This window comes from Fundulus heteroclitus, chromosome 2, assembly GCF_011125445.2.
Source record: "Fundulus heteroclitus isolate FHET01 chromosome 2, MU-UCD_Fhet_4.1, whole genome shotgun sequence".
NCBI lineage: Eukaryota > Metazoa > Chordata > Actinopteri > Cyprinodontiformes > Fundulidae > Fundulus > Fundulus heteroclitus.
Window position 1 is genome coordinate 5,186,130 of NC_046362.1, and position 12,495 is coordinate 5,198,624.

A 12,495-nucleotide genomic window follows, 5' to 3' on the forward strand; every position below is an offset into this window, starting at 1 on the left:
GAAGACCTGAAAGTTCAGCCAGACACTGAGATGCGTATAAAAGGTTTATTTGGAACAGAAAGCTGGATGCAAGCAGGGAATCTCTGAAGAAGAAACTTGATGGAATGCTAGACAATCCTTTCAATAATCTGGCACAGCCTCGGTGTCTGTGTAGAGCTTATAAAGTGCAGGAAACAGGTGTGTGACATGAGGCTGATGGCAGTGGAGCAGTGAAGCAACTCGCAGGTGTGAGATATGAGCTTGATTATAGTGGAGCAGGGAGTTGTGGCAGGGTGCAGACAAGCACAAATGATGACGGTTATGTGTTAATCTTTTTCCCCTTGGTTTGTAGTTTTTCTGTTTGTAATTCAGATGCTTTATGTTAATTATTAACTGTCCCTCAGTCCACCTGTTTTCTTAATCCCCTGATTACTTTACCTGCATTTAATACCATTTCCTACTGTCATCTCACTTTGTAAGTTTACTGGTTTTCATAGTTTTTTGCTGGTTCCTCTGTTGCACTACCAGCGCTCCATGTTTTGCTCTTCCTGGGATCCTGCTGTAAATTATGTATTATTATTTGACAGAGTTGTGGTCTATAAGAACCAACGCATATCACAACACGTAACACAACACACACAAAAGGGCTTTTAACAAAGGATTTCAAATTGCTACATTTAGAACAGCCCAGTTCACATGTGCTGTGGCCATACTAGATTTGGACAAACATTTAGCAGTAAAGCTCAAATAGTTTACTTTTATGAGATCTGTCCTGAATATCACCTCAGCAGACATTATGGGGACAAAGCGTTGGTATCTGCCAGAGTGACTCACAATTTGATAATGTGACCATATGGCGGTTATTTTCATTCATTGCCCTAAACCTCGAATGATTACTGAGAAATGTCAATGTTGGATATGAGCTTGTAAGCGGCAGTATTTTATTATGGAAAATATGACCAAAGACACTCATGTGTTTTCTACATTTAATTGGTTTTAAGGAGCCAACAATTGGATGTCCAAACCCAATAGCAGCGACTGCAACATATCTGCTGTTACGTTTCTTTGGCTTTTTCTCAACAAAATGAAAATATCAATCATACAATCCATGACATCCCTCATCATCGTGATCGTAAACACACCACACTCTTGTTCTGAAATGGTCATTAAAATGGGCTGGTGGTCTATTAGATTGTCAGCAGGGGTGTTTGTGTGTGTATGTGAGCTTCAGTTTCGCCAAGTCTGATTATTTTAAGCAACTTTAGGTTTATTTTTGGATGTGAAGCCACTTTTTTGGGCTTGGCTTTTCTTACAGACAGAACCCCTTTTTCTAGTTATCGCGCCACACAACAAGAGCTGGACTAAAATAACTAATCCCCACCCCCACCGTCCCTGACAGCTATTTTACAAGCAGGAAAAGTCCCTGTGTGCGTGTAAAATGACCATGCTTAATACATGCATTTGTAATGATCAGACGCAGCCTCTGTATTACACTCTGATGTTTTGCTTGTTGGGCTTCTTTTGGGCTTGTTTTCATAGAGCAAGTCACTTGTTTCTCTTGAAAAATAGTGATCTTGATGGTGCGCGTGTGTGAAAGTAAGATGGGATGTGAGTGTCTGACTACAGTGGGATGAGTGACATTACAGCTTTAAAAAAGAAACTGTTTTAAGTCTATTACTTTGCAATAAGCCATAGTATAATTTGAAACATGTTTGACAGCCTCTCCTACCTTCCTACTAATATTGCTTCATTTCCACTCATTTTGATGCCTCTACAGTTCAACCAACATATAAGGTGTTCGATGTGTTCCTTTTTTGAAGCATGTTGATTTGAAGCTCCCGGAACGTCATCATCTTCTAAAATGGTTGGTATTGTGGTTGTTGCGATGTTAAGTTATTACTCTGCTTGTCTGAACATCCAGGCAACTCAAATAGTCTCCAGGCAAATGTAATGTCATTCATGAAATGCCCTTTCTTAAAGACATTTACAAAAAGTAATTGTACCACAGACCTGATTGGTAACACACAGCACTGACACAAGTGTTTACCAGAGTCTTGACTAGGGTGTTCTTACAGTCATTTAGATAACACACAACCCTGTACTCCAAATTTTGCATTAGCACAAGGAATGGGTTCACATGAGCCTGACAGAACAGGCTTGAAAAACCTTATAAGCAACTTTGAGTTTTTGCAGAGTACCCATCCTATATTTGCACTACAGTGGCACTGTGTAAAGAGGTGTACAGTAGGTTCCTGAACAGTTAGATCTTTATACTGTGTACTTGTGAAATTGTCTCACCAAAGTGCTGGCTTGGGCATACAGACTGCGACACTGCTGATTAATATCATCATTGTCGTAGTCATCTGCACAAAGTTAGTCTATTATAAAGTGGCCCAAATATTTAGTATTACTACAAACACTCAGTGTTCACCCTGACATAAAACAGAGGTCTTTGTCCCCTTTAGTACTACAGATGAAGCACCACATTCTTTTATCATTGTATTTCAATTCATAATCAGAGCAAACATTCAGCGCCTGCTGAAAACCAGCTCTGCTAAGTAAAAGAATGGCCAGATCATCAACATGAATGAAATGATTGATCAGAGTACTACCGATCACACATTCTGTTCTACAGTTATTCAGATGCTGAGACGATTCAGAGACCAAGATAGTGCTCCCACACTTAACCTGCGTCCTCTGATCTGAATACCAGTAGGCCAAGATTCATTTTATGCGATCAGGGACATCTTTGTTTTAGTATCACAAAAAGCTTCCAGTGGTTCACTCAAACACCTTAGAAGTGTCAATAAACCCTAACAACACAAAGACATTTTGTCTGAGATACATTTGTGTTGTCTCTAAAACTTAGATACATAGATGTCATGTTTTTGACGTATTTAGCCCAGATGCAGATCTCACTCTGGAGGCAAAGAACGGTTAAAGGCGTTTATTTTGACATACAGATTACACAGGGGTGAATGTGCAGGTAACCACAACGACGCAGCACCTGAGAGTGACGCGAGACCAGGAGCACAGCGATCGGAAGGTGAGAGAGTGAGGGGGAGCTTATCACCGGGGGGAGTGGAGCGCAGAAACAGACTCAGCGGGCAACTCCCTGAGATGATGGCAGGTGATCGAGCGAATGGAGAGCGGGCAGGTGGAGTTGAGCTGTGCGGATGGAGGGAGCAGAGGTCCGGAGACAGCTGGCTGAACCAGGGGATATGCAGTGAGGTCGTCAACCCGGCATGGTAAGACCAAGGGAGCCTCGAACGGGTGTACGAAGCAGAGAGATTGAGGAAACTTGACTTGGGATCTCTCGGGTACGAGGGAGCGTCTAGGAGCAGGGTCCAGAGCGTGATGCAACCTGAGAGACAAGAGATTACAGATTACGTAAGGAAAGCGAGAGCTGTCACAAGACAGTGACAGAAGTGTACCACACTAGGTTAACACTCTGTGGTCCTCCAGCTGTCAGACCGCCACTTAAATGCTCCCGTACCATGCCGCCGACGAGCTGCAGGTGTGCGCCACACCCACCTGCCAAACTCCAGTCGCCTGCGGTGAAGGGAGAGAGCAGGGAAGGCAGGACCAGCAGAAAACTGCTCGGAGCTGCCTGCTGAGTCCTGACAATAGATCAGTTCCCAACCTAGAGTTCCAAATCCAAACTTACTGCCTGTTGTACTTATGCAGTGACAGAGGGCGACCCATCTGTATTTTCAAAAGGACTTTAGATACCACACTAGTTAAAGCTATCGCCCCGTAGTTGTCCAGGCCCCCAACTTTACCAGCCTTGTCCCTGATGACAGGCTCTAGTGTGACTGATCCCGGACACAGCGCGCACATACAGAGCTAGTTCTTAAAAGTGAGTTTATTGAACAGAGTGGATGATGGATGACATAAGGAGCCAGAGTCTTCTACCAGACGGAGATGTAGGGTGCAGAAGCTGGCCGGCAGGAGGAGTGTGGGGAGACTGACCAGGAGGAACTCTGAAGCCGAGGACTTGAGACCAGGACGGAACATCAGAGCCGAGGATTTGAGACCAGGACGGAACATCAGAGCCGATGACTTGAGACCAGGACGGAACAACAGAGCCGAGGACTTGAGACCAGGACGGAACATCAGAGCCGAGGACTTGAGACCAGAACGGAACCCAGGAGTGGTGAACAGGAGTTGAGAATTTGACTGCAGGACGGAACACAGGAGTCGAGAACTTGAGACCAGGACGGCTCACCAGGAGTTGAGAACAGGAGTTGAGAACTTGACAGCAGGACGGAACACAGGAGTCGAGAACTTGAGACCAGGATGGCTCAATGTCTTGGGTTGAGGCTGGGCTGGAACAGAACTGAAGCAGAGTCTTTGGCAGTGACTGAACAAAAAATGAAGCTGAAACAAAGTCTCCTGGCTGACTGAACAAAAACAAAGCTGAAGTAAAGTCTTCTGGCTGACTGGAACAAAAACAAAGCTGAAATAAAGTCTTCTGGCTGACTGGAACAAAAAACTGAGCTGACACAGGGTTCTGGCAGAAATTGAGCAGGAGTGAACACTGAGGGACCAAAGGGCCAGCGAACACGGAGAACCAAAGGACCAGAGAATACGGAGAACCAAAGGTCAAAGAACACGGAGAACCAAAGGGCTAGAGAACACGGAGGACCAAAGGGCTAGAGAACACGGAGGACCAAAGGGATAAAGAACACGGAGGAACAAAGGGCTAGGGACCATGGAGGACCAAAGGGCTAGGGAACACGGAGAACCAAGGGGCCAGAAAACTCTGGGGAACCGAAAGTCCAGAGAATTCTGGGGAACGGGCGAAAGGAAACACCAGGGAGACAAGACAGGCGTGCACCAACGCCAGGGGGGAAGATCAGGTGCACCAACACCAGAGAGGAAAGACAGACGCATGGAAACACCAGGGCTCAACAGACGTACGGAAACGCTGGCGCACAACTAGTGTACCGAAACACCAGGGGGTAGGAACGGGCGCACAGAAACGCCAGAGGGAAGAAACGGGCGTACGGAAACGCCAAAGGGAAAGAACGGGCGCACAACAGCGCCAAAGGGAAGGAACGGGCGCACGACAGCACCAAAGGGAAGGAGAGAGAGGAAGGGAGGCTCAGCATGCACCCTACAAGCTGCTTCCTGACAGTACCCCATCCCCCCCAAGGCCAGACACCCGGACGGCCCAGAACCTCCCACACTGAGTGGGTGGAGGGAGCCCAGTAAGGCGGGCAAGAGTCAAAACTGAACACTGAGGGACAAAAGGGCCAGCGAACACGGAAAACCAAAGGACCAGAGAATACGGAGAACCAAAGGTCAAAGAACACAGAGAACCAAAGGACTAGAGAACACAGAGGACCAAAGGACTAGGGAACATGGAGGAACAAAGGGCTAGAGAACACGGAGGACCAAAGGGCTAGGGAACACGGAGAACCAAGGGGCCAGAAAACCCTGGGGAACCGAAAGTCCAGAGAATTCTGGGTACCAGGCAAAAGGAAACACCAGGGAGACAAGACAGGCGTGCACCAACGCCAGGGGGGAAGATCAGGTGCACCAACGCCAGAGAGGAAAGACAGACGCACGGAAACACAAGGCTCAACAGACGTTCGAAAACGCTGGCACACAACTAGTGTACCGAAACGCCAGGGGTTAGGAACGGGCGTACGTAAACGCCAGAGGGAAGGAACGGGCGTATGGAACGCCAAAGGGAAGGAACGGGCGTACGGAAACGCCAAAGGGAAGGAACGGGGGCACGACAGCGCCAAAGGGAAGGAGAGAGAGGAAGGGAGGCTCAGCATGCAGCCTACAAGCTGCATCCTGACAGTTTATTTATAGTTTTGTATAAATGATGATCATAGCTAAAGTCTCAGTTTCACAGCAGGTGTCCACTTCTGTGTAGAATATTGTTTTATGCTTCTGGATTGAGGTACTTTCAGCTAAGATTCCTCATCTAAAAATAAATAAAAGCAGGCTTGTTTACTTCAGATTTCACAAAACAAATTAACACCACTAATGAATTTGCTTATTATTTGCTTGCTGCATTACGTACAAGACTATCTGTACCACTCATCTTCCAAATCTAATGTAATATTTTGCTTTCCAGCATCTGTAAGATAAATGTTCTCCATTTTATCATGCGGAATATTATGTAGAAAAAATATCTAACAAAATTATATCTTATATTTATGATCAGTTTTTTTGTATGTAATTTTTCATAGAAGCCAATTGGGAAGAAAAATTATCTCAAATAAATTTACTGTTTTCAACTCATCCTTTTGAGAAATAAACTTTCAGTTCCCTATGACTGACAACTGATGTCTGAAAAACAAACAAACACTGGTATAAGGTCAGAAATACTGACCTTGTTCAGGCTGTTAATTATGATGAAGTACTTATAACCGTGGCACGGTTAACAGGGTTTATAACAAAGACTGCTTTTGTCTGTTTCATTCCAAGGTTATTCAATCATTTAAATTTTGATGATTATGTGCAGGAATGCAATCATGCTGCCCAAGATATACTTTGTCATGTTTTTCCGTGGTCACAGTAGGTTCTGTGTCTACACTGTTTAATTATGTATGGTGGGGTATTTGGGATTCAGATATGAATATGCATGTATAAAGATTATCCTAAATGTGACCCCAACTGGAGTTCAGAGCTGCTGATATCCACAGCCCCCCTCTCTGCCTGACTCTGCTCATTTCACAGAAATGTCCTAATCAACCATACTTACCAGGCCCAGCTAGAACACTTTGGATAGGACACAAATTGTCAACCTTCCTGTGGTGCCACATCACCTTGCTGCCTCCATGGTGTCTTGCAGCAGAGTATCCTCCTAATCAAATATAAAGAAAACAATTATTAAAGTAAGCGTTGGAAAAGGCAGAAAACAGTGAAATAAGAAAAGCCCATCGCAGGCAACATACCCCAGTTCCCAACCCCGGCATGTTCTCATCTTCCTGTAGAAAGGAAACAGATTATGGTTCTTATCGGCACAATAACAATGCAAGATGTGAAAAAAAAATCTCAGTGGCTGATTTTAAGTGTACTGGTTTAATGAAAACTGAGAAATGACTGCAAAACGAAATGACAACCCACCTATACCACTTTGATGGATGTGTGTACAACAATGCTGCTTTTAACAATACCTGATGCTTCAGAGACAGCTCCTGAGTGCCTGAACTTTATAATATCATGCATATTCCCCAGGATACACATTTTAAATAGTGTTTTGAATGTTGCAAGCAAACATTTTATAGATAACAGCAACAATATAACACTGAATGGGTCTTACCATCAAAACAAACATGCCACAGTTGTTGGAACACCCTTGCTTTGTTAGGCCCTGGGGTGTGAGCAAAGTATTCTAATAAAAGAATGGAAAGAAAATACTAAATGTTAGCAAATACAATGAAGTAATGTCTCACCTGAACATCATTCACTCAAAGCTTCCTCAGGGGGCCAGGAGGTAGGCTTTCAGCAATGTGTCTGAACAAAGAGTAAGAGTAAGTAAATAAAAATACCATCAACATTTTAAAAACATGCATAAACACTTGGAACAAAGTTGAAACTGAATAAGGAAGAGGTTGGAACCTCAAATAAAAAGTTTTTACAATGGGTTTGAACAGAACTTACCCACTCATTTTTACAGAGGAATGGTCTTTCATATGGTTGTCCATCACTGGTTTTGCAGCGGACTATTCCACTGCAGAAGGGACAGTGGAATAGTCTGCTGTTGGTGCATTTTGTCACAGTTGGTGTGTCACAATCCAACAATATGTGTCTCTACATATCACAGAGGGGGGGTACACATAAAAGGAATCATTAGAAATCCACAAGACCAAAAATATTAAATAAATTTTCACCTCAATGATAAATGTTGATTCATATCATGTCAAGGATGCTGAAGAGCATGGATGAAGAACACCTGTCCGCTGACATGAGGACTGTCAAAATTTGACAGTCCTCATGTCAGCTCATTTTCACCCAATAGGTCACATAGAAGCTAATGAGCTAAAATGCTTAGAAATATTTTTTTTCAAAATGAGTGTAGGAGCATAGTACTAAACTTGTTTTATGAGAAACATCTCTTTATTTTAAATAAATAGTCTCTCTTTAAGACTTACAGTCTCCTTTGTCCCTTGTATAAAGCTTCACTCAAGCAAAGTCCACTGTCTATGTGAACACTAAGATATTTATACTCCTCCACCACTTCTACGTCCATGATGAAAATCTTGGATTTGAGCACAAAATCTAACTATTGGTTGGGAAAAATGTGTTTATTGCTTTGGTAGATGTTGCTTAGGAAGTTACAAGTTCTCAAGAGACTTGGAGGTCTCCAGGGATAAAGCAGGTCGGCCCCAAGATGCTGAAGGTTCTGGACGTTGTTGATGTCTTGGCTGAACCTGCCTCTTCAGTGTTAATGAAAGCAGGGTTACAGTCAATGGTGATGATCTCAATCTTTAGGAAAGGGGATTAGAAACTACGTTCCAACTCTCATGGGATATCACTTCTCAGTGTTCCTAGAACAAATTGCTTAATTGTCTTTGAAAAGAGGCTGCCACTGGTGTCTAACCTCTGATCCAGAAGGAGCAGTATCACTTTGATCCTGGCCGTAGAACAGTGAACCTGATCTACCATCGTGTTATGGGGGATAGGTTATCTGGTCTGTACATGGTTTATGGTTCTCTAGAAGATTTATGACTTAGTCCCCCAAGACTTGTCTTGTGGGTAGTGTGGGAGTAAGGCATGCTAGAGATGCTCTTATAGGCTATCTGGCCTTTGTGTTGCCAAGGTAAGAATTGTGTCCACATTTAAGGCACACATTTTAATTTGTTCCCCATGTGGCTTGGACTCTGCCAATGCTGCCCCTTGGCCCTTATCCTGTTGTTATACTGTTTATAGACATGATCTTAACGTGTAGCCATGGAGGGTGTCTGGTTTTGAAACCTCAGGGTCTCATCTTTAGCTTTTGAAAATGTGGTTCTGTTGCCATTCTTTGGCCATGATCTTCGGTATGACCATCAGCTGTAAACCACTTGAGTGAGCTCCTCTGAATCTGTGACCATGATTCTCTAACTGAAAAAAGTGGATTGCCCCCTCTGGGTTAGAAGTCCTTCACTGCCTCAAGTAGATGAGTTTAAGTCTCTAGGTGTCTTCTTGTCATGTGATGGTATGATGGAACGGGAGATAGAAGCCTCACCCTTACCATGTATGAAGAGAAATGTTTGAAAATCCCTCTGAATGTTCCAACCTTGTGAAATGTTACAGAAGAACCCCCATCCTGTTGATGGATACACAAAATGTTGATCCTGGGTTTACCAACAATTGTGCCACCATTGACTTTGCTAAAAGCATCTACTTGTTAACATACTTTTTGTCTCACCACTGAGTGAAGTTTTTTAAATGTTTGTTTCAGGGTTGGGTTATGCAATAAAATATCAATTAAATGTATGGCTTTCACACATCTTTAGCAGGGTGCCAAAAAATTATCTGCATCTGTAAGTGAGTTCACTGGCTTATGATAGGTGAATCCTTTCAACTGTTCCCTTATTCAGGTGACTCATTACAACTTGCTCACAGACATGGGAGAGTTTTATGCCGAATGCTCATCTGACACAACTGGTATCTGAAACTTGGTTCCTTGTATCACCTGCTACAACAAGCTTCTGTACTTGTATATTATTTTTTTATTCAGCTCCAGCATGGCAGTGGAAGCTTGGCTGCAGCACCCCCTGGAGGACTCATTTTCCTGAATGCCTCCTTATAAGCAATAGATTATTGATTGATTCAAAATAAACAACTTACAATTGTCAGATCAAAATTTGTTATACATTTAAAACAAAAAGCCAGTTTTGGTAAAATATTACTAAATCTATAAGCGACCATATTTGAGGAAGAATATAGGGATTTTTGTTTATACAGTTTACCGGAGAGTGTATTTTCTGAGAAGAAAATATAAAAAATAGTCAATAACTGCATTATATACGGTCTCTCACTTTGCTTTGATTGTATAGGACATTATCTTGTATTTACCAGTACCAGGTGGTCTTACGGAGAGAAAGAAATGTTTGCAGGACAGAAATAAAGGGCAAATGAAAACTGGGTGGGAATGGTGCTTCCTAATCTAGGGCTTAGGCTCCTGAAGAGGCCTGTAAGAGGTCCCTGTCAAAATGAAGGCTGGTTCAATTTCACTCTCCCTGTTATCTCCCCTTCATCAGTATAGAAAGGCAACAAAAGCTTTGAAGGCTTCATGGTACGAAACTTCTATTAAGTCCTTCAGACCTCTATTAGGTGAAAATTGATTTTTTTGAAATAAAAGTTTGGCCATCTTGGCTCTAACTTTACAAGAATGGTTTGTGGCTTATTCCCAAACATGGAACATGTGAAACAACTTAAAAAAAAGAAAAAGAAAAGAAAAGAAAATCTGAAGCTTCAAGCCTCAAATTGTTGTACTTACATTTTCTTTCATTATAATTTGAAACTCTTACTGCCATCAGGAGAGAAGGGGAGTGAATGAGAGTTGGTCAAATGCCACCTCTTGCAAATTTGCTGACCTCTTCCAAGTGCTCCAACCTGCCACACCCCATTCTAGCATAATAGTTCCATGTGCATACTATCATACAGTATACATACACAAATCTTTATATATATTCTCACTGTCTGACATTGAAATAAAGTGAATTTATCAGAGATTTTCTAAACCTTTTTCAGAATATTACATATATTTTCTCAGCATGTTGTCAAATTGCGTTTTAAAATGCAAGACATCTGTCAAAGGCTTTAAGCTTCCTTTCACAAGCCTCTCATATCAGTTGAATTTTGGCCCATTCCTCGTAACAGAACTGGTGTAACTGAGTCAGGCTTTAAGGCTGCCCTTTTTCACACTTTTTTAGCTCTGCCCAGTTTTTATTTGTCTTTATTTTTTTTATTGAGCCGACCTAAGGGTTTCTTTTGGCTATACCAAAACATTGAATTTGTAGTCCTTAAGCCTCTTTGTAACACGTTTGGTGGTATATGCTTAGGATCATTGTCTTCAGAAGACCCAATCATGTCCTAGATTTAAATACCTGGCTTAATGTCCTGATATGTTGCATGATTTTTCCCACCAACTGCTCTTTCCTTATGATGTCATCTATTTTGTGAAGTGAACCGGTACCCCCCTATATCACAGGTGAGGCAGTTTTGTCAGCCTTCCTGTTTCATTTTTTTGCTCCTGTAATGTAACAATAGCCATTGTGGCCAAACACTTCAATTTTAGTTTAATCAAAACCGCAAGAAATGTCTGCAAAACTTGGGATCTTGGTCCCTATTTGTTTCTGCAAAATGCTTTTTTTTTTTTGGGCTTTTTATGTTGCTTTTGGAGTAAAGGCTTCTTTTTCACCGAGCAGCGTTTTAGCTCGTGTCGGTACAGGGACTCTTTCTCTAGATAATGACACTCTCTTATCAGTTTCAGGCAGCATTTTCACAAGATATTTTGCTTTTGCTCTAAGGTGTATACTATATTCAGACCAAAACATTTACCTTTGTGTCACATAAGTCATCTCCTTCCTGTACCTCATGACATCTGGATACTCCCGTGGCGTTTATACTTGCATATCTTTGTTTGAACAGATCAATGCGACACCTTTAGGCAACTGCAAAGAGTAACCAAGAATAAATCACACATTTCAAGCTCTAGATTTCTCTTCCTGAATGACTTTGATTTGTTTTAAATTTTCCCACGATATCCCAAAATGTTTGAGGTGCTGCCTTAAATTACAGCTACAGCCCTGCCTCCAGTTTACTGAGGTGTTGTAAATTAATCCATCAGAGACTTCCATTAACATGGAACATCAAATCTTTACATCCTTGCCAAGTCATTGAAAGGCATGGCAATCTATAATCTTCTGGCTTTAAAGAAAGTCATAAAATAATCCATCTCTTTATTGTGGTATTTAGTGAATAGGAAAACAAGTTTGGTTGTCCTAACTGACCTAAAACAAGAAAGGTTTAGTTTGATTTATTGGCAGTGAGGGGGGAAAAAAGGTGGGTCTTTTTTTATATTTTATTTGTTGAATTCTATAAGTTCTTTTATTTAAGATTATTTATTATTTCTTTTTTTTATCAAACCATTTTTTGCCACTAAGGCAGGTGAGTGTGTGTGTGTGTGTGTGTGTGTGTGTGTGTGTGTGTGTGTGTGTGTGTGTGTGTGTGTGTTCTTGGAGGGGTAGTGAAGAAATTGGCCATACAGTCCTATATGCATAACATTTTTCTCATAAAAGAAACCACTAGTAAGAGAGGAGGAACTTCAGGGTTGAACACGTTTTGATAGTCATGATGCATCTCAATAATCTAGGTACAATCTAGAAACTAGTAATAATCAATAATATAGAAACTAGATTGGTCTCCTGAACGGGTTCTTCTTTGTTGCTCTCTTACAATGCTGTTAGCATGACTCAACCCCCTGGGAACAAGAAGTGGCCATCAGAGTACTAACGATCGGTTGGCAGGCTGATGGTCCTCTTTTGCATGTGAGCAACCAGT